The following is an 18,873-nucleotide window of genomic DNA, read 5'->3' as shown; positions in this document are numbered from 1 at the left end:
TTCTTTCTGTCTGCCTGTCTCCCCGCTCCACTATCCCACTAGCGCCCACTGCATTCCTGACTGCAGTGGGCTTTTTTTACTAGTAATACAATAATATAGTCGAACAGTAGTGAACAGTAACTCAACCACAGCTTACTGATGGCCCATGGTTGGGCGGATTCAGGTGATGATTTACATAGGAGGGAGGTTGGGGGGCCTAGAGGAAGGTAATGGTTCTGGTCGACCTCAACCAAATGCCTGGTGGAGGAGCTCCCTTTTGCAGGTCCTGCAAAATTGTTCTTGAGGCACAAAGTCCCAGACCTGAGAGACTCAGGTTCAAATCCCTACTCTGCCACAGAAGCTTGCTGGGGGATCTTGGGCCATTCATCTCTCAGTCTAACCTACTGGCATTTCTGCCAAGAGGATAAAATGGAAGAGGGAATATAGTGAAGATTATTTCCAAATTTGAACCAAATTGTTTGAATTCTTTATTGTATGATCATGTTGTTGTTCAGTTGTGTCTGACCCTCAGCGATTCTATAGGAAAATCTTTGCCATGTGTCCCTGTCTCTGACTGCTTCTTTCAGTTGGTTCATGATCATCCCTGTATGGGCTTTGATCGTGTCGAGCCAGCGGATCCTTTGGTGACCACGTTTCCTTTTGCCGCTGACCATGCCGAGCATTAATGATTTTTCTAGTGAGTTTAATCACATGATGTGTCCAAAGTAAGTGAGCCTTAGCTGTAATATCTTCCCTTCTAATAACATGGTTGGTTTGCTCCTCTTTGAAACTGTCCTGTTGGTAACTTCGACTGTCCATGGCATTCGCAGCATTCGTCTCCAACACATAATTCGAAAGCATCTATTCTCCTCCTGTCTTCCTTCTTCAGGGTCCAGGTTGTTATGGGGAAGACAACGGTGCTGACTAGCTGGCATTTTGTATTAAGGCTGAGATCCTTACTCTTCTATATTCAGATCATGCCTAACATTGCATTCTGGCCCAGTGAAATTCGCCATTTGATTTCACGGCTGCATCCACCACCTTGATTGATCATAGAGCCAAGAAAGATGAAATCATCAATGCATTCAATGTTCTCATTGTCAATCGTGACTTTGGTGCTACTGCCAGTAGTTGTCATGATCTTGGTCTTTTTGATATTCTGGTATACTCCCATCTTTTCACTTTCTTCTTTTAGTCTCTTTATGTATGATCATAGGCGACAGCTAAAGCAGAATCTTGGCGTGTATGTGTGGTGGAGGGTTACCTCTCCCACATACATTTAGTGTTCCGCAAGTAAGCATGCACAACTAGAATTCAAACATGGAATTTTGCAGTGAAACTGACTTCTCAGTATCTTTTCTCAGCAACTGGCATGGGTAGTTCTAATTTTGAAGTAATTTACCCTTCTTGTGGTGCAGAGTAGTAAGGCAGCAGACATACAGTCTGAAAGCTCTGCCCATGAGGCTAAGAGTGCGATCCCAGCAGCCGGCTCAAGGTTGACTCAGCCTTCCATCCTTCTGAGGTCGGTAAAATGAGTACCCAGCTTGCTGGGGGGTAAACGGTAATGACTGGGGAAGGCACTGGCAAACCACCCTGTATTGAGTCTGCCATGAAAATGCTGGAGGGCGTCACCCCAAGGGTCAGACATGACCCGGTGCTTGCACTGGGGATACCTTTACCTTTACCCTTCTTTGTTTTTGCACTCACAGCATTAGACACCTTGCAAGGGATGCCAGCCTCCAGGTGGGACCTGGAGATCTCCCAGAATTATAGCTCCAGACTGCAGAGAAGAGTTCCCCTGGTGAAATGGAATGCTGTGGAGGGCACAAGCTTTTGCAAGTCACTGCTCACTTCTTCAGAGATTTGAAGAAGTAAGCAGAAGCTCATGAATGCTCCTCTCCTGCCACAAATTTTGTTAGTCTTTCAAGTGCTACTGGACTCTTGCTTTTTTTTTTGCTGCTACAGACAGACTAGCAAGATTACCCATCTTGATCTAATGATAAACTAAGACAGGCAAGCAGCAACAGTAAAACAGCAAAGGATCCATGCAAACAAGAAAAATCAGGGAAATCTTATAAAAACAAGAAAATTGCCCATCACATTCAAGGGTTCAAAAATGACAGGGAGTGATTCTTGATTTGTTGCACCCCGTAGACCAGGATTTTGATTTTTAAATGTCCTTGCTGAGCTCACCACTTTTTTCTCTCACTGGTTTTTGGTACATGGCCCCTTTTTAAAGGGCAGGCAACAAGCCACAGACGGTGGAGAAAGGCGTCTTCTAGCGACCTCAAACAAAACTATGATATCCTTATCAGTAACACTTCAAAGGCAAGCTTAAGAAAGAATGTCCTGATGTACAATGTCAGGTCCAGGGACTAGCCCAGAGGCATTCGCTGGCAGGGGCTCATGGGAATTGTAGTCATAGAATCATGGAATCATAGAGTTGGAAGGGGCCATACAGGCCATCTAGCTCAACGCAGGATCAGCCCTAAGCATCCTAAAGCATCCAAGAAAAGTGTATATCCAACCTTTGCTTGAAGACTGCCAGTGAGAGGGAGCTCACCACCTCCTTAGGCAGCCTATTCCACTGCTGAACTACTCTGACTGTGAACATTTTTTTTCCTGATATCTAGCCTATATCGATGTACTTGAAGTTTAAACCCATTACTGTGTGTCCTCTCCTCTGCAGCCAGCAGAAACAGCATCCTGCCCTCCTCCAAGTGACAACCCTTCAAATACTTAAAGAGGGCTATCATGTCCCCTCTCAACCTCCTTTTCTCCAGGCTGAACATTCCCAAGTCCCTCAACCTATCTTCATAGGGCTTGGTCCCTTGGACATCTGAAGGGCCACAGGTTGACTACCCCTGGACTAGCCAATTCTAGAGCACCACCAGTCAAAATCCTATTTCTAATCAGGCCTAGTCCTTGACTGGAAGGGGCCTTGTGGAGGAGGCAGAAACATGCATCCATATTGGTTAATAAATTCTAGCTAGAGGCCAAAAGGACTGGCTGGAAAGGGGTCTAGAAAAAAAATGTCAGAGCTGCTGGCAGAGACAAGCATAACACCAAACCTGACCTTCTGATTTGTCACTAATAATAATCTTTAGTTTTGCATCCTGCCCTTCCTAGATCGTTTAGGGTGGGAAACAGTGCAAGTTAAAACAATTTCTTAAAAATCACTTATAATTATTAAATCATCTGTATATTTATACCAGGCTCATTTCAGTAAAACCTCGGGGGGGGGGGGGACGGATTCCAGATCTTTCTTGGAGAGGCAGGTCTTCCTTCTACTTTCAGCTCTTCTTGACATTCTGTCTGTCCTCAACCACTGGCCTGATGGAACTGCCGTCTCGCAGGCCCTGTAGAACAGGTTAAAGCAGGGCCCTCCAGATGACCATGGACTACAATTCCCAGGAGCCCCTGCCAGCGAACGCTGGCAGGGGCTCCTGGGAATTGTAGTCCATGGACATCTGGAGGGCCGCAGTTTGACTACCCCTGGGTTAAAGTCTCGCAGGGCCCTGATTTCTTTCGGCAGAGCGTTCCACCAGGCCAATTAGCCATTACATATGCACATTTTTTCTGCAAATTACACTTTTAAGCACAGTGTGTTCTCCTCCAGCTTCTGTGCGGCGTAGTGGCTTGTCTGATCTAGAAACTGGGTGATGGCAGACTCCTGCCCTTTGACAGAAGGAGAATCCTGTGGGCTCAGTGTTCACATTAGCGGGATGGGGACAGGAAGCGCTCACCCTCTGTTCTCCTGAAGTACCCTCACAAGTCCTTCCTGAATCCCAGTGCAAAGTAACCCCTGCATAGAAGCCATAAAGTTGGCTTGAAACTCAACATCAAGAAAACAAAGATCATGGCATCCGGCCCTCTCAATTCCTGGCAAATAGAAGGGGAAGAAATGGAGATAGTGACAGATTTTATTTTCCTGGGCTCCAAGATCACTGCAGATGGGGACTGCAGCAAAGAAATTAAAAGACGCTTGCTCCTGGGGAGGAAAGCTATGGCAAATCTAGAGAGCATCCTAAAAAGCAGAGACATCACCCTGCCAACAAAAGTGCGTTTAGTCAAGGCTATGGTCTTCCCAGTTGCAATGTATGGCTGCGAAAGTTGGACCATAAGGAAGGCCGAGCGTCAAAGAATTGAGGCTTTTGAACTCTGGTGCTGGAGAAGACTCTTGCGAGTCCCTTGGACTGCAAGGCGAACAAACCGGTCAGTCCTAGAGGAGATCAGCCCTGACTGCTCTTTAGAAGGCCAGATCCTGAAGATGAAACTCAAATATTTTGGCCACCTCATGAGAAGGAAGGACTCCCTGGAGAAGAGCCTAATGCTGGGAGCGATCGAGGGCAAAAGAAGAAGGGGACGACAGAGAATGAGGTGGCTGGATGGAGTCACTGAAGCAGTAGGTGCAAACTTAAATGGACTCCGGGGAATGGTAGAGGACAGGAAGGCCTGGAGGATCATTGTCCATGGGGTCGCGATGGGTCGGACACGACTTCGCACATAACAACAACAACAAAATGTATTAAAAAGTGGTGAGGAAAAATTAAGTGTACTCAAAGCCTGGGCAAAAAATCTGGGATCTCACATTCCAAATGGTTGCTTCTAGCTACTGCAGTCTTAAGCCCATTGCTATAGAGCAGACATTCTCAACGGGGGCCAAACGATACATTTGAAGGGGGCCACAGACCGAAAAAATTGAGATGGGGAGCCCAGAGAGTTTATGGGGAGCCCTGATAACTGAACCCACCAATTACCCTTTTTGTCACGTATGACATCATCAATTGCTAGAAAGTTCGACTTCTATCAAAGGAAAGAAAAATCATGTAATCATTCCTTTGTTTGCACTTGAATTGTTATGTTCAAGAAAAAAATGAACGTATCTGTTTTTCTGGGTTCAGTGTTCTAGAAACCTGTCTCAAGTACAGTTCTAGAAACTTATGTCAAGGATAATTAGTTCACACTTAGCTTGGGCCTTTTTTTAGCCTAGCTCACTGCGCAAGCAGCCAGCCTACTGCACGGGGCCCTGGGGCCTGAGGAGACCTTCTAAAAGGACCGTGGTCCAAAAGAGTTCGAGGAGGGCTGCTTTACACTACAGAACTGTTCTCCCATAGGTCCTGGATGCTGAAACTCCTTTTGAACACCCCCTTTTTCCTCACAGGACTCTGGGTCAGTCATTCCCCCCCACACACACACACAGACATACACAGAGAGATTGAAAATCGCAACCTTAAATCCACTTAGAATTTTCCAAGAAACAAATGCATGCTTACTATCTGATATCAGAATTTAATCATTCAGTATAGCTATTCTTTCAAAGCCTTTATCAGTATCAAGAGGAAAACGAACCCTTTCATTGGGAGGAGGGGAGATGAAACTATTTGACATTGTTTCTCAAGTCAGTTTTTCTGGCACGAAATCCTTTGTAAATTGAATCGTGTCCACCAAAACCAGGAAGGAAAAACCCTGGTTTCATCTAATTTCTTCCCCAGTTGGTCTCTGCTGCTCCTTAAATCCTCCCCCCTCCCCTTGTTTTGGAAGCTTCATTTTAGAAAGACGCTGTGGGCCATGAAGTTACCTACCACGTTGCCAATAGAACAGGGGGGCACAAGTAGTTGAGTCTGCCACAGAGAGTGCTCCAACCAAGAAGTTCAGCTCTGGCTCAGCCGGGTTTCTGCTGCCAACCCAGATCCAGGCAGAACAGGCCTCAATTTTTCAACCACTTTGGGCCTACACACTGCTGCCAACTCAGCAGTGTTTCAAGCATATCCGGTGACGTTTACTTCCTTAAATGACATTGCTTTAATGGCCAATTGGCCACAAGCAGCATCAGACCAAAACCACCCTGAATTACCCCCTTGGACACTTCATTACCACCAACAAAATTTTTTGCTATTGATAACGCAAGCCTATCACCTGTGTCTAACGATAACGTCTGAATCATCTAACATTGTCAATTTTCTTGCAGTTTATATTCAGGAACATTTCTTGCCATCAGTATCAGTAAATTCGGAAACAACGGGTCACTCCCAACCCAATTGGCCCCCAACGCAGTCTCACGCCAGGTGCTCTAGGTGGCGGCACAGCTCAGCAGGACAAGAGGCAGAACTGAACTGAGAAACCCCGGGGGGGGAAAAACAATTTATATACCATCATGAACAATGGTTCTTCATGCCATTGGTCAGTTTCGCTTTAATTTATGTGAAAGGACACTTGCATAATTTTGTGGTTGGGGGTCACCACAACATAAGGAACTGTATTAAAGGGTCGTGGCATTAGGAAGGTTGAGAACCACTGCACTAACATATCGCCATAGGATTAAGTTTATATTCTTCTGATACATGTTCATCATTGATAAGAATTCATTTAAAGAGAATTTATTGATAAAATATTAAGAGTACCATATATCACTGACGAAGATATCGGAAACGAAAAATACCTAAGAGTTTGTTTTGATGATTTTGGAAAGTTTGTTTTACAGTGGAATAAACTTATTTGCCATCACCAGCTTGAAAATAATTTCTTTTGCTTGTATCACGGCTGACGGGTCTTCAGCTGTTGTAATATTAAAATAGCTGCAGAGACATATGGACTTTCTACGAACCACTGAACTTAAGAATAGGAGTGAAGGAGGCAGGGTATAGCCCAAACGTGTCAAATGTCAGAAGCTAAGCAGAGTTGGTACTTGGAAGAAAGACTACTAAGGAAAACTCTACAGCTTCTAACTAAACAGCTTCTTACAATCACTACAAAGAAAGAAAAACGAAACAGAGCATGAAGAAATGCATTTTTTTCCTTGGAGGTTTGAAATGAGCAAAACCTTCACTCTGAGTTTTAATAAAGATTTAATAACTTTGGGTGCTGGTAGTGGTTTTCTGCACCACATTGACCTCCACGGTCTGGGATATGCAATTGTAAAAGAAGTACCATGGAGAACTCCCAACAGTTGGCATGTAGCTATTCCTCCAGTGGTGCGGAAGGCAGTAAACTGTGGGAGACACAGAAGAAAGGCCTCAGTTCTGAGAAGGGAAGCAGGGAGTTCTGATCCTCGGGGGAGACATTTCCTTACAAAGGTCAGGTGGTGGAGGCAAGCTACCTGAGAGAGTAAGAAAACCTCTTTAGGCATTAGGAAAACCGTGGAAGGCAGAGTAGAACATGACCTGCAGGGTAGTGCAGGCCCATTCCCCCACAGAGGTAAACAGCTGCTGGTCCTCCAAATGTGCAAATTCATACCAGCACACTAACGCAATTGCACAGTGTGTTTTGTATATGATTTATTGTAAGACTTTGAGTGTGTCACTTCCTAACAAAGGACTCGCATCAACCAGTTTTTTAGCTGCAGAAAGTATAAGGATTATTAATCAACATATCAATTATCAAATTGTACATTTTCAGTTTGGAATTGGGCTTCCTTAAATTGGCTCAACTCTTGCTCTGAGTTATGAATTATAAAAGCTTGCTGACCTTCGGTATTAGTGAAGCACTGCACTTTGAAAGTCATTTGAATCCCTTAACAACACGAACATCTGCCATTTTATTTGATGTGGACCAAATGTCCTCCAATCAAGGTTTCCATGTTACTCTATAAAACGTCTAATGCAGGGGTAGTCAAACTGCGGCCCTCCAGATGTCCATGGACTACAATTCCCACGAGCCCCTGCCAGCAAATGCTGGCAGGGGCTCGTGGGAATTGTAGTCCATGGACATCTGGAGGGCCACAGTTTGACTACCCCCGGTCTAATGCATTGTTAATCTTAATGATTCCTATTTCTGTTTTCTTTGGGGAGCTGCGTGAGCAAACCTCCAAAGAGACAAACTATAATTTTGCTAAATAAATCAATTCTGAAACCCCAAACCCTCCAAAACCACTGTATTTATCCTCACGTTCCTAATCCCTGAGAAATCTCCTCAAACAGATAGCAGCTCAAAGACTGTAAACTCGTTGATGTCATCTCACGGCAGGGTCAGCTTGATTCCTCTCAAGAGATTGAATCTTCCTGGAACCCAAATCCTATTAACTGTAGCATCTGGCAGCCTGGCAAACAAGGACAGGACTGTTACGCAAATCCGCTTTGAAGAGAGAGTGTGCATTATCTCGATAGTATTGCCCACTGGAAGGCCAAAGGTGGGGGATGGGAGCAGGTTTTTTGGCTACAACACAAAGTCATTAGATCAGTCTTTCTCCACCACTGAGAAACCCCTGGCACATTCTTCAAGCTCTGAGAGACCCCAGGAGTGGCATCCGGGGTCCCTCCCCTTTCCACCTCCTCCAGGCCCATCATTGGCCATTTGGGGAACGGGGTGGGTGGGTCAACAAGATCATATACAATCGTATCACCCGATAAACGTTTAAACAAATTTTAAAAATATATTAAACATTAACAAATTCCTACACATTCAGGAAGCCCTCCCAGGCCTGTCAAGAAACCCTGGTGGAGAAAGCCTGCATCAGATCAAAGATAATGCGGATCGGGACAGTGGTGACTCTACTCCACGGTAGATGGCATAACAACAAAGGATCAGAGTAGAACAAAATTTCCTGTAATGAATTTCTGAGGGGCACCCCGACTCTGTAAGACCAAGAAACATCTGCCTTTTTCCAGAGGGCTGGAGGAGAATTGGGGAGAAAAGGAAGACGGGAAGGGGCCTGCTGCCACAAATAGGTCCCTGAGAATTGGAAAGACCAGTGGGGATCTTATAAATTGCAGTCATCCTACTATTAAATAATGGTGTTTCCACATGAGTTATCTGCCCCAAGTGCAAAACGGCTGGGACCTGCTACCCTTCACCCATCGGTCAAGACAACTGTATGATGCCGTGGTTCAACGGTCCAACTTGGCTGAGAAAAACCCAGGTTCAAATCCCAACCCAACCACCAAGGTCTCTTGGGACCCATCATTCTCTCTTCAGCCTACCATCCTACCTCAGAGGGCAGTCATGAGGATAAACATGGCGGAGGAAACCATAGATGCTGCTTCTTGGAGGAAAGGCGGAATACAACCGTAACAGATGTTTTCAGAGATTCACAGTGCAACCCTTAAAACAGGGGTAGTCAACCTGCGGTCCTCCAGATGTCCATGGACTACAATTCCCATGAGCCCCCGCCAGCATTTGCTGGCAGGGGCTCATGGGAATTGTAGTCAATGGACATCTGGAGGACCACAGGTTGACTACCCCTACCTTAAAAGACTTCCTTGGAAAGAAACGCAGCCAAACAGACCTGCTCACAGTCCTCCTCGGAGCGGCTTAGGATTGTTCCCTGAGCTATCTATGGCACACGTACAGTAGCCCACGTTTTCCGCTCTCATTCAGCAGTAAGTAGGTGTCGTTCCTGGACCAGAAGAAAGGGCTTTTGTCCTCCCCAGTAGTCGTTATGAATCACAGGGCACATTACAGCACACAATTCTAGCCTGTGACTAAAAACGTGCCCACCTATTAGCCTTAATTGTTTTGCCTGCCGTTGCAATTTCATCCTCACAACATGGATGTGACTCGTTCTCTAAAACTGATTCTAGTTGCATAGGGTTCTAACAAGAGGCCGGATGCCTTAGGAGCTTTCCGTTTAATCTAATTTGCCAATGTAAATTTGGAAGGTGATTTGATTTACAGCGCAGTCCCCTGCAATCCTATCGTCTCCCGGCACCTCGCTCCCTTGTTTGTTGTACAACCCTGCACTCAAGGTAGCCACCAGGAGGAGGCTAAGCTTGTGTCAAAGGAGAGAGTAAGACCACGACGGCTACAGGACCTATCTAGGATAAGACCAACAACAGAAAGCAAGACTTATTTATCCTATGGAGTGTGTGCAGTGTTAGCCAGGACATCTGAGAATTGTCTGGCAGCCAGACAAGGGATGCTTGGAGTTGCTTTGCCATTGCCTGCCTCCATGTCATGCCTCCTAGTGTCCCTCCCCTCCAAATACTAGCTAGGTTCGGCCATGCTTAACTTCTGAGATCTGGTAGAAGAAAAAAGTCTCAAGCTGGCGATGGCAAAGTGGTTTAATGTTCAAAACAATTTCAAAAGGGATTCCCAGGTATAGTCCGTTTTCGATATCTTCATCAGTGAATTCTCAATATTGTAATAGCTCAGTCTTCTCTAATAATGTTTTTCTGATTGTTTCTTATAATGTCTGCTATAGAGGAATTACACATAGCAATGTTAATATTAGTAAAGGTAAAGGTAAAGGTATCCCCTGTGCAAGTACCGGGTCATGTCTTACCCTTGGGGTGATGCCCTCTAGCATTTTCATGGCAGACACAATACGGGATGGTTTGTTATTACCGTTTACCCCCCAGCAAGCTGGGTACTCATTTTACCGACCTCGGAAGGATGGAAGGCTGAGTCAACCTTGAGCCGGCTGCTGGGATCGAACTCCCAGCCTCATGGGCAGAGCTTTCAGACTGCATATCCGCTGCCTTACCACTCTGCGCCACAAGAGGCTCTTTAATATTAGTAGACCACTGCAAATTTGGATATTATGTGACCAGTTTGGGATTGGACTATATACCCAAGACATTATAAGAGACTAAATTATTTCTAACAATCATAACAACATTATTAGAGAAGATTGAGTTATTACAATATTGAGAATTCACTGATGAAAATATCGAAAACGGACTATGTCTGGGAATCCGTTTTGAAATTGTTTAGAACAGGGGGAGTCAAACTGTAGCCCTCTAGATGTCCATGGACTACAATTCCCATGAGCATTCGCTGGCAGGGACTCCTGGGAATTGTAGTCCATGGACATCTGGAGGGCCGCAGTTTGACTACCCCTCCTGGTTTAGAACATTAAATCAGGGGTAGTCAACCTGTCGTCCTCCAGATGTCCATGGACTGCAATTCCCATGAGCCCCTGGGAATTGTAGTCCATGGACATCTGGAGGACCACGGGTTGACTACCCCTGCATTAAATCACTTCGCCATCGCCAGCTTGAGACTTTTTTCTTCTACTTTATCACGGCTGCCTGGACTATCCAGGTCATGTCTCCAGAGAGCAAGAGTTAAGAGCAATAGAGATCTGGGTAATTCCCAGAGCAAATGCAAAATGCCATACCGTCACATCCGGATACGTGATTGCAAGCGATGACACGGCATTATGCTGGTTTCTGGAGACTTTGCTCTCTGCACTGGTGCTGTTAATATGTTAAACAAAATTCTTGGCCTAATGAAAATGCACATTTCGCATTCCTCTTCCTGCCTGGGAACAGTGTGGCAGCTGGTGCCTCTGTCATCTAACAGAGAGTCAAATGCCTTCTTTAAACCCCTAATGAGAGAATTCTTCCAGCAGGGCACTCACAGTGATTTGGAAATGCTCTTTGCTAGCCAACACGCCAGGGAGGGGGAAGGGTGCCCATCAGCAGAGTACAGCTCAGGGAAGCCAACATGATGCTAGGAAATCCATGACCTAGGAAATCCAGCGGGGGGGGGGGCTGGAAAATGAGACCCGGCCCAGAAAAGAGAGGAAATACTGAATCCCACCCGTCCAAAAAAACCCTGAGTCGGTGAACTAGAAAGGTTACAAATATCAACGTGCAGCCAGGTGTTATAAATGTTTTACACTGCAAAATTGGAAATATTATAACGGAAAAAAATATATTTTTAAAGGTTCAAACCACTAAAAGGCTTCAATATTCCTTTGCCTTCCAGCAATTTCGACTATGTCCTTTTCATGGTTTGATGGAATGTCATATATGCTTTGAGCCTGTGCATTTTACAGCACATGAATGCACTTAAGGAGGCTGTTGCCGCCTTGATCTTGGCCACCAGGTCCTTGTGTGCTAAATGTTGAACTGATTTTACACGGGAGGCCGATAGTGAGGCCTTTTAGTGTTGTTAACCCTCTTTAAAATAAATCCATGGATTTTCATACATTGTAATAGTCCTATTTTCTTTTTCTGCGTGAAATACGTATAACACCTGGATGCATGGTTTCATCCATTAACACACTGGCTACACCTCCTGGCAGCCTTAAGGGAGGATCCGTGTGAATCGTTAACTTTGCAAATCAGCTTCTTAATGAATTCTGTGCTCGGGAAAGGCACCGACCAGCAAGACCTGGCAAATGGTCACCTGCAGCATCTACTTTGGGTCAAGGTCACACGGGCTGGCAGTAGGGTTGTGCGCTTCAGCGGCCGTTCCAGCCAGAAGTAGCCAGTGCCATGGCGCTGGCTCCTTCAGGCTGGAACGGCCGCTTCGGCGGTTGAAGCGCACAACCCTAGAGCAGGGGTAGTCAACCTGTGGTCCTCCAGATGTTCATGGACTACAATTCCCAGGAGCCCCTGCCAGCGAATGCTGGCAGGGGCTCATGGGAATTGGAGTCCATGAACATCTGGAGGACCACAGGTTGACTACTCCTGCCCTAGAGAATAGCCAGAAGGTCCAAGGATCGACTGGCAGACAGACAGGCAAGGGACATTCAGAGGTGGTTTGACATTGCCTGCCTCAGCATTATGATCTTCAATGTCCCTTGGTGGACCTACCATCCAAATCTGGGGGGGGGGGGGGACGACTTTTATTTCACACGATCCTTGAATGGAATATAGAACAGATTAAAAGGTTCACCAGGTACAATGTAAAAAGTATAAATAGAACTGAGATTAAAAAAAAACAGTAAATAAAGTAACCTGGGAATAATGATAATATAGATTTTTAAATCATGCCATGACACTTGGTTGGTGCAGCCTTAAAAACCCAGAAAAACCTGCCAGATATCAGGAATGTACTGATTCAGAAGGAACAAAAACTTAGAAGGAACAAAAACTTAGGTGTGTCAGAAAGGCCAGTTTGGTGTAGTGGTTAGGAGTGCGGACTTCTAATCTGGCGAGCCGGGTTCGATTCTGCGCTCCCCCACATGCATCCAGCTGGGTGACCTTGGGCTCGCCACGGCACTGATAAAATTGTTCTGACCGAGCAGTGATATCAGGGCTCTCTCAGCCTCACCCACCCCACAGGGTGTCTGTTGTGGGGAGAGGAATGTGAAGGCGACTGTAAGCCGCTTTGAGCCTCCTTCGGGTAGGGAAAAGCGGCATATAAGAACCAACTCTTCTTCTTCTTCTTCTTCTTCTTGTTAACTAAAAGGGAACATAAATATTTAAAATATAAATGACAATTAAAAAAATACATGCGAGAGAGTTTCGCCACACTTGCTCCACAAGGACGCCTATCTGGATATGCTATTTTGCGGAATCTTCCTGACAGAATGGCTGCAAAGCATCTCCTATCTCCAGGGGCATGGACCTCTGTAGTCTGGGGATGAGCTGTAATTCCAGGGGATCCCCAGGCCCCACCTGAATGTAGTTGGCACCACAACTTATCATACAGTTGCTACTTCTTTCCACCTCTATAAAGCACTCTGTGCAAACAGGGCCAGGGGCAGACAGGGAAGGAAAGAAGCACCGTACGCCCGCAGAGGTGATGAGAAGCAAAGTGAGCAGAAAAGACAGGGCTAGGCTGAGAAGATGGGGTTTGAGGGCACAGCTGGCAAGAGCAGCACAGAAAAAGAGGGCAGGTAGGAAACAGGAAATGGGGTGCAGACAGAAAGCTTAAGCAAAGGCACTTACCTGCTGGGAATCACACCTGCCTCTCACTTGGCATTCCCTGCTTCTGTATATCTCCATTACAATAAGCATGGCAACTATGACCCAGGCAGAGCGGTAAAAGCAACCATGTTAACCCGTGCTCCCTGGGAGAGCAAAATCACATAACTGAACAGCAGAAAAGGAGAAAGCCATCGGAATGACCAAGGCCCAGTCAAAGCCAAAGCCTGAGCACAGTATAGGTAAAGGTAAAGGTATCCCCTGTGCAAGCACCGAGTCATGTCTGACCCTTGGGGTAACGCCCTCTAGCGTTTTCATGGCAGACTCAATACGGGGTGGTTTGCCAGTGCCTTCCCCAGTCATTACCGTTTACCCCCCAGCAAGCTGGGTACTCATTTTACTGACCTCGGAAGGATGGAAGGCTGAGTCAACCTTGAGCCGGCTGCTGGGATCGAACTCCCAGCCTCATGGTCAGAGCTTCAGACAGCATGTCGGCTGCCTTACCACCCTACATCGCACAGTACACCATCCCCCAAATACAGACAATCCTCACATTAGGTGAAACCAGGACTGAGGGACAGAAGATCAGCTCTTCGGCTTCCCGTGCTTTTACATTCCACAAACACTCAGCACGTCCGCTGTCTCTAAAATCAAAATAATTGGACTATTCAACAGTGGATCATCATCACTACCCACATGGGGTAGCATATTAATTTTAGGCATAATTAATCGCCTTTAAACAATAAGCACCTCCTGGAAAATATGCTGCACATGTCCACAGTACATGGAGGGCTCATTATCTAATCCTGCAGACTGTCTTACATAAAAGTCTCCATACTGCACATTCTGAGTGAGTAAAATCTTGTCTTTCACTAATTTCAAGAGAGAAAATAGATCACCAGAGTTTCCAGCACTCTCTAGAATTTTCCAGATTTTGTGCTGGGGAAAAACCTGAACTCCAGTTTTGCTCTTTATAGCAGGGGTAGTCAACCTGTGGTCCTCCAGATATCCATGGACTACAATTCCCATGAGCCCCTGCCAGCAAATGCTGACAGGGGGTCATGGGAATGGTAGTCCATGAACATCTGGAGGATCACAGGTTGACTACCCCTGCTTTATAGGACACCACCCCACCCTACCCTACCCCAGTTTTTGCAGGTTTTTTTTTTGGGGGGGAAGGGCCTTCTGGTCTCTAATTATTTAGTTAATTAGTTCATTTTTACCACACCTTCCTCCGCAATGGGGACGCAAATTTTATTATAGTATTCTCCTCTACTTCACTGACTCCCCCCACACAGTGGGGACGCAAATTTTATTATAGTATTCTCCTCTCCTTCATTGACTCTTCCCACCCCCAAACAACCCTGTGGGGTACGTTAGGCTAAGAGTGTCTGTCTCGCTCATGGTTACCCAGCCAGCTTCCATGACAGAGTGTGGTTTCGAACCTGGGTGTCCAAGATCCTAGCCCGACATTCTAAGTAACTGTGCCACATTGGCTCAACAAAAGAACATCTGAAGTTCAACTCTCATCACCTCCAGCAAAAAGGATCTCATAGAGCAGGACAAGAAGGGATAAAGAGATACTTGCAGACAGTTGGTGGTGGTCATGCCAAGTCACGATTTATGGCGACCCCAGAGAATTTTCAAGGCAAGAGATAAACAGAGGTGTTCTGCCACTGCGGGCCTATGCACAATTGGACTTCCTTGAGGGTCTCCCATTCAAATATTAACAAAGGCCAACCCAGCTAAGCCTCTGAGAACTGACCGGATGAGGCCAGCCTGGGACATCTAGGCCAGGGAAGACGGGCAGTTAGATGAGCCTTTTTCATCCTTTTGACTTTGGAGGAACCCCTGGACTATTTTTCAGCCTTTAGGGAACCCCAAAAGTGGCGAGAGGCCCCTTCAGATAAGTGGGCATGGAAGTAAAAGGTAGGAACCAGCAACTGGGGAAGTGGTCTCCAGTGACATCTAGGGATGTCAGAGGCCATCTGAACTTCTGGGAAAGGTCACGGAACCCCCTGGAGAGCTCTCCTGGAACCCCAGGATTCCCAGAAACCCTGGATGAGAATCCCTGAACTAGATAAAAGTGCTTTATTTGCTCCTGTGTCCAGCTGGCTCTCTCTCTCTCTCCACCACTGCACCTCTGATCTTCCATGCTAACAACTCCATGCGTAGGATAACAGCAACTAACACCTGCTGACAGCAAACCCCCAGGCCTCCCCTCATATTGGTTCGCATCCCTGAGCCGTCCAAGCACAGCTTTACCCTCTAGCTTTGCACACAGGGAGCCTCAGGTTCCATTTCAGGAGTGGAAAGAATCTCAGATTAATTGGGCAGGGGGAGAATTCCATCCGAGGCCTTGGAAAGATACTGCCAGTCATACAGGCAGCGAATATCCTCAGCAAGGTGGATTGAGTCAGCATAAGGCAGCGTCATAAGAAAGAAGGCCTTCGAAGCCTGGAGTTTTTCACGACCCCAGGAACAGAGCTTCCTGATCATGCAGGCTAGTTGGGCTTCTGTGACTTTTAAAAGGACTTCCATGCCCCACTTGGGTCATCTGTGCCACATATAAAGCCAGGCTGCAGATGGGGTTATGCACCACCCCACATGGTATGGCCCCACTGAAGCAGCTTCAATTTATGATAAAGTTTGCCTTTGGCTTTATTTTTTTTCCAGTGCGGAAAACCGCACCACCCCCTACCCGCCAAAAAAGCATTTCTCCTGGCTTCGTATGTATTTTTCAAGGCCTCCAAAACTCTTATTTTGGATGGAAACTCTCCTGTCAGCTACACTGATTGGCAGGGTGTTTAATGGAGAAGGGGGCGTGAGTCCAGGCAGTTCCAATTAACTTAAGGGATATAATCATTTGGCTCCTGAACAATTGCTTTTATCCAAATTGTGTATTTCCAGAAGACGCCATCCACAAATATAATGAGACAGTGCCATTTAGTCTCGGCAACCGTTTCTGCTGGTTATAAGAAAATAAAGAAAATGATGAGGGAATCGAAGCCCTCCTGGAAACACGGCAGGTGTATCCATGCCACTGATGCAAAAGTTATTAATGGGAGATAGCAGGAGAGGAAAAACTGAACTCGTCATACAGGTTGCATCTCTGCGCTTGGGGACAGTGGAATGCCAAGACAGTTTTGTTTTCACGCATGGAAAAATCCCCGTGGGAAAAGCCTCACCCTCCTTACCTGGGTTGGATGACTCACGTGGACAGGGTAGAGCATGGGGTTGGAGGGTCTTCTCCTTCGTGGGGAGCCAGGAGATGGTGCCGATCCCGGCTGCCGGACCACCCTTCCATGGCTCGCTTTAGGTCCCCCTCGTGAAGTTCTTTTCAGATCACATCACTGCCAGCAGATCAAAACCCGAAGCATCAGTCCGGCTGGCTTGCTCTGTGAAAAAAGAAATCCAAAGGAAAATACCCTTCGATGAACAAAAACAGATGGCTCCGTTTTCCTGCCACACCCGCCCAAACCAAAGTGGACCCCAACTCAACTTCTCATGGGCCAAGTTGTCACTCGGGAAAGGAATGTTGTTTGTGTGATTAAAATGCAAGCAAAGCACACAACACTCGACTGGAACACCCCACCCCACCCTGCAACACAACACACTCCATCTGATGTCCAGGTTTCCCCAAGCAGCGGGGGAGGGGGGGTTGTTGCAGTTGTTGTTTTGGCCCAGGAAAGAGGTCTAAATCCAACAGATTGCACCACTCAAATATGCCAAATGCCCATGAACCGAGGAGGGGCATGCCAAAGCAACATCTCACCTTGCCATGCTTGGCTTTGGGAACGCCACAACCGGAGAGGCCAATCGGGCCATCCCCCGGGAGTCCAATCCACACCATTAGACCCCACCCCCACCCCAATCCAGACCAGGGGACCCCCCACCCCACCTCCAAAGAAAGGGAAAGAGAGGCAGGCTCTCCCCAACCCATTGGGGATTCTCTCCTCTCTCCAGGAGAACATACAAACCCAAAACTTCACAAGCCAGCCTCCCCCCTTGCCTACCCCCTCCTTTCTGCATTGCTGGTTTTTTTTTTTTTTTTACGCTTTTAAAAAGCCACATTTCTTTTATTATTATTGGCCGCATTAATCCAAGGATCATGTACAGATTTTAATGTTATACTGCTCTTCTGAAATATGTTATTCTTTTCAAAATGCTGTTACCCGCCCTGAGCCCCCAGGGATGGGTGGGGTATAAATAAAACACCATCTATTATTATTATTATTATTATTATTATTATTATTATTATTATTATTATTATTATTATTATTATTATTATTATTATTATTCTTGGCCAGGCTGGAATCCTGGCCACCGGGGTGGTGAGGGTGGCGCGCTTCTCCCTCCCCGCGGAGGTGGCTGCAGGGGGTTCCCAGGCTCGGCTTGGGCGCTCCCCCTTCCGCAACCCCAAGCCCAAGGGGGGATCCGGAGCGGGGCGCCCAGCGCCTTCCCCAGCGCCGCTCTCCCGGCCCAGGCCCCGCGGCTGCAAACTCACCGGCGGGCTCCGCGGCCAGCGCCAGCCCCGAGAGCAGCAGGCGGAGGGCAGAGAGCGGCGAAGGCACGGCCGGGCCGGGCCGGGCTGGCTGGGCTGGGCTGGGCCGGTCTCCTCGGCAGCGCCCTGCCACGACTGGCGCCTCCCCGAAGCAGCAGCGGCGGCGGCTCTCCCCACCCACCCACCCACCCTCCCTCCCGCCGGGCTCCGGCTCCGCCAGCCTCTCGGTCCTAATGCCGCCTCGTTCCCCGCTGGCCTCTGCGCCCGGGAAGCCAATCCAGGCACACACACACACCCCGCCCCCGGCTCGGATTTCGGCTTGGAAAGCAGCACGGCGGACCGGGGGGCAAAGAGCAGTGCGCCGGCGGGTGGGGGAAGCCGCCCCCTGATCTGGGTTGGCCGCGCCTGTTCTGCACAGGATGGAGAAGGCACTTTCGGCGCGCTTTAGAAGTAGGTTTTGCAGCTGCAAAAAAAAAAAATGCACCTTGGGGTAGTCAACCTGTGGTCCTCCAGATGTCCATGGACTACAATTCCCATGAGCCCCTGCCAGCGTTCGCTGGCAGGGGCTCATGGGAATTGTAGTCCATGGACATCTGGAGGACCACAGGTTGACTACCCCTTAGCCAACCTGTGCGGAAGGGACCCCTGACGGCCGAGAGCATGTGCACTTTCCAGGTCCCCGCAGGGCTGCATTTCTGGTTGGGGGATCTGCAACTTAGTGGATTCTGATTTTAAACCTCATGTTAAAGAAGGCACTTTCAATGCACTTAGAGTAGATTTTTCTATTCTGCACATTGGAAGTGCATTATCCAACATGTGCAGAATGGGCCCGTGTCTCCTTCCATCTCAGAA

At 47.3% G+C, this 18,873-nt stretch overlaps 1 protein-coding gene across 3 annotated transcripts in view; it reads right to left on the bottom strand.

Moving 5' to 3' along the window:
• Positions 1–18,181, bottom strand: part of ST6GALNAC6 (ST6 N-acetylgalactosaminide alpha-2,6-sialyltransferase 6) — a 37,018-nt gene extending 18,837 nt beyond the window's left edge. For all 3 annotated transcript variants that reach the window (XR_013226098.1, XR_013226099.1, XM_077307182.1), the window contains exons 1-2: positions 18,025–18,181; positions 16,715–16,915 (exon numbers count right to left, since the gene is read on the bottom strand). The gene's annotated coding sequence lies outside the window, so the exon portion shown is untranslated. The remainder of the gene's footprint in view (positions 1–16,714; positions 16,916–18,024) is intronic.
• Positions 18,182–18,873: the final 692 nt, after the last annotated feature.

This window comes from Paroedura picta, chromosome 12, assembly GCF_049243985.1.
Source record: "Paroedura picta isolate Pp20150507F chromosome 12, Ppicta_v3.0, whole genome shotgun sequence".
Taxonomy (NCBI): domain Eukaryota; kingdom Metazoa; phylum Chordata; class Lepidosauria; order Squamata; family Gekkonidae; genus Paroedura; species Paroedura picta.
The sequence above is the reverse complement of the archived record's forward strand: the minus strand, read 5'-3'. Positions and strand labels throughout refer to the sequence as shown.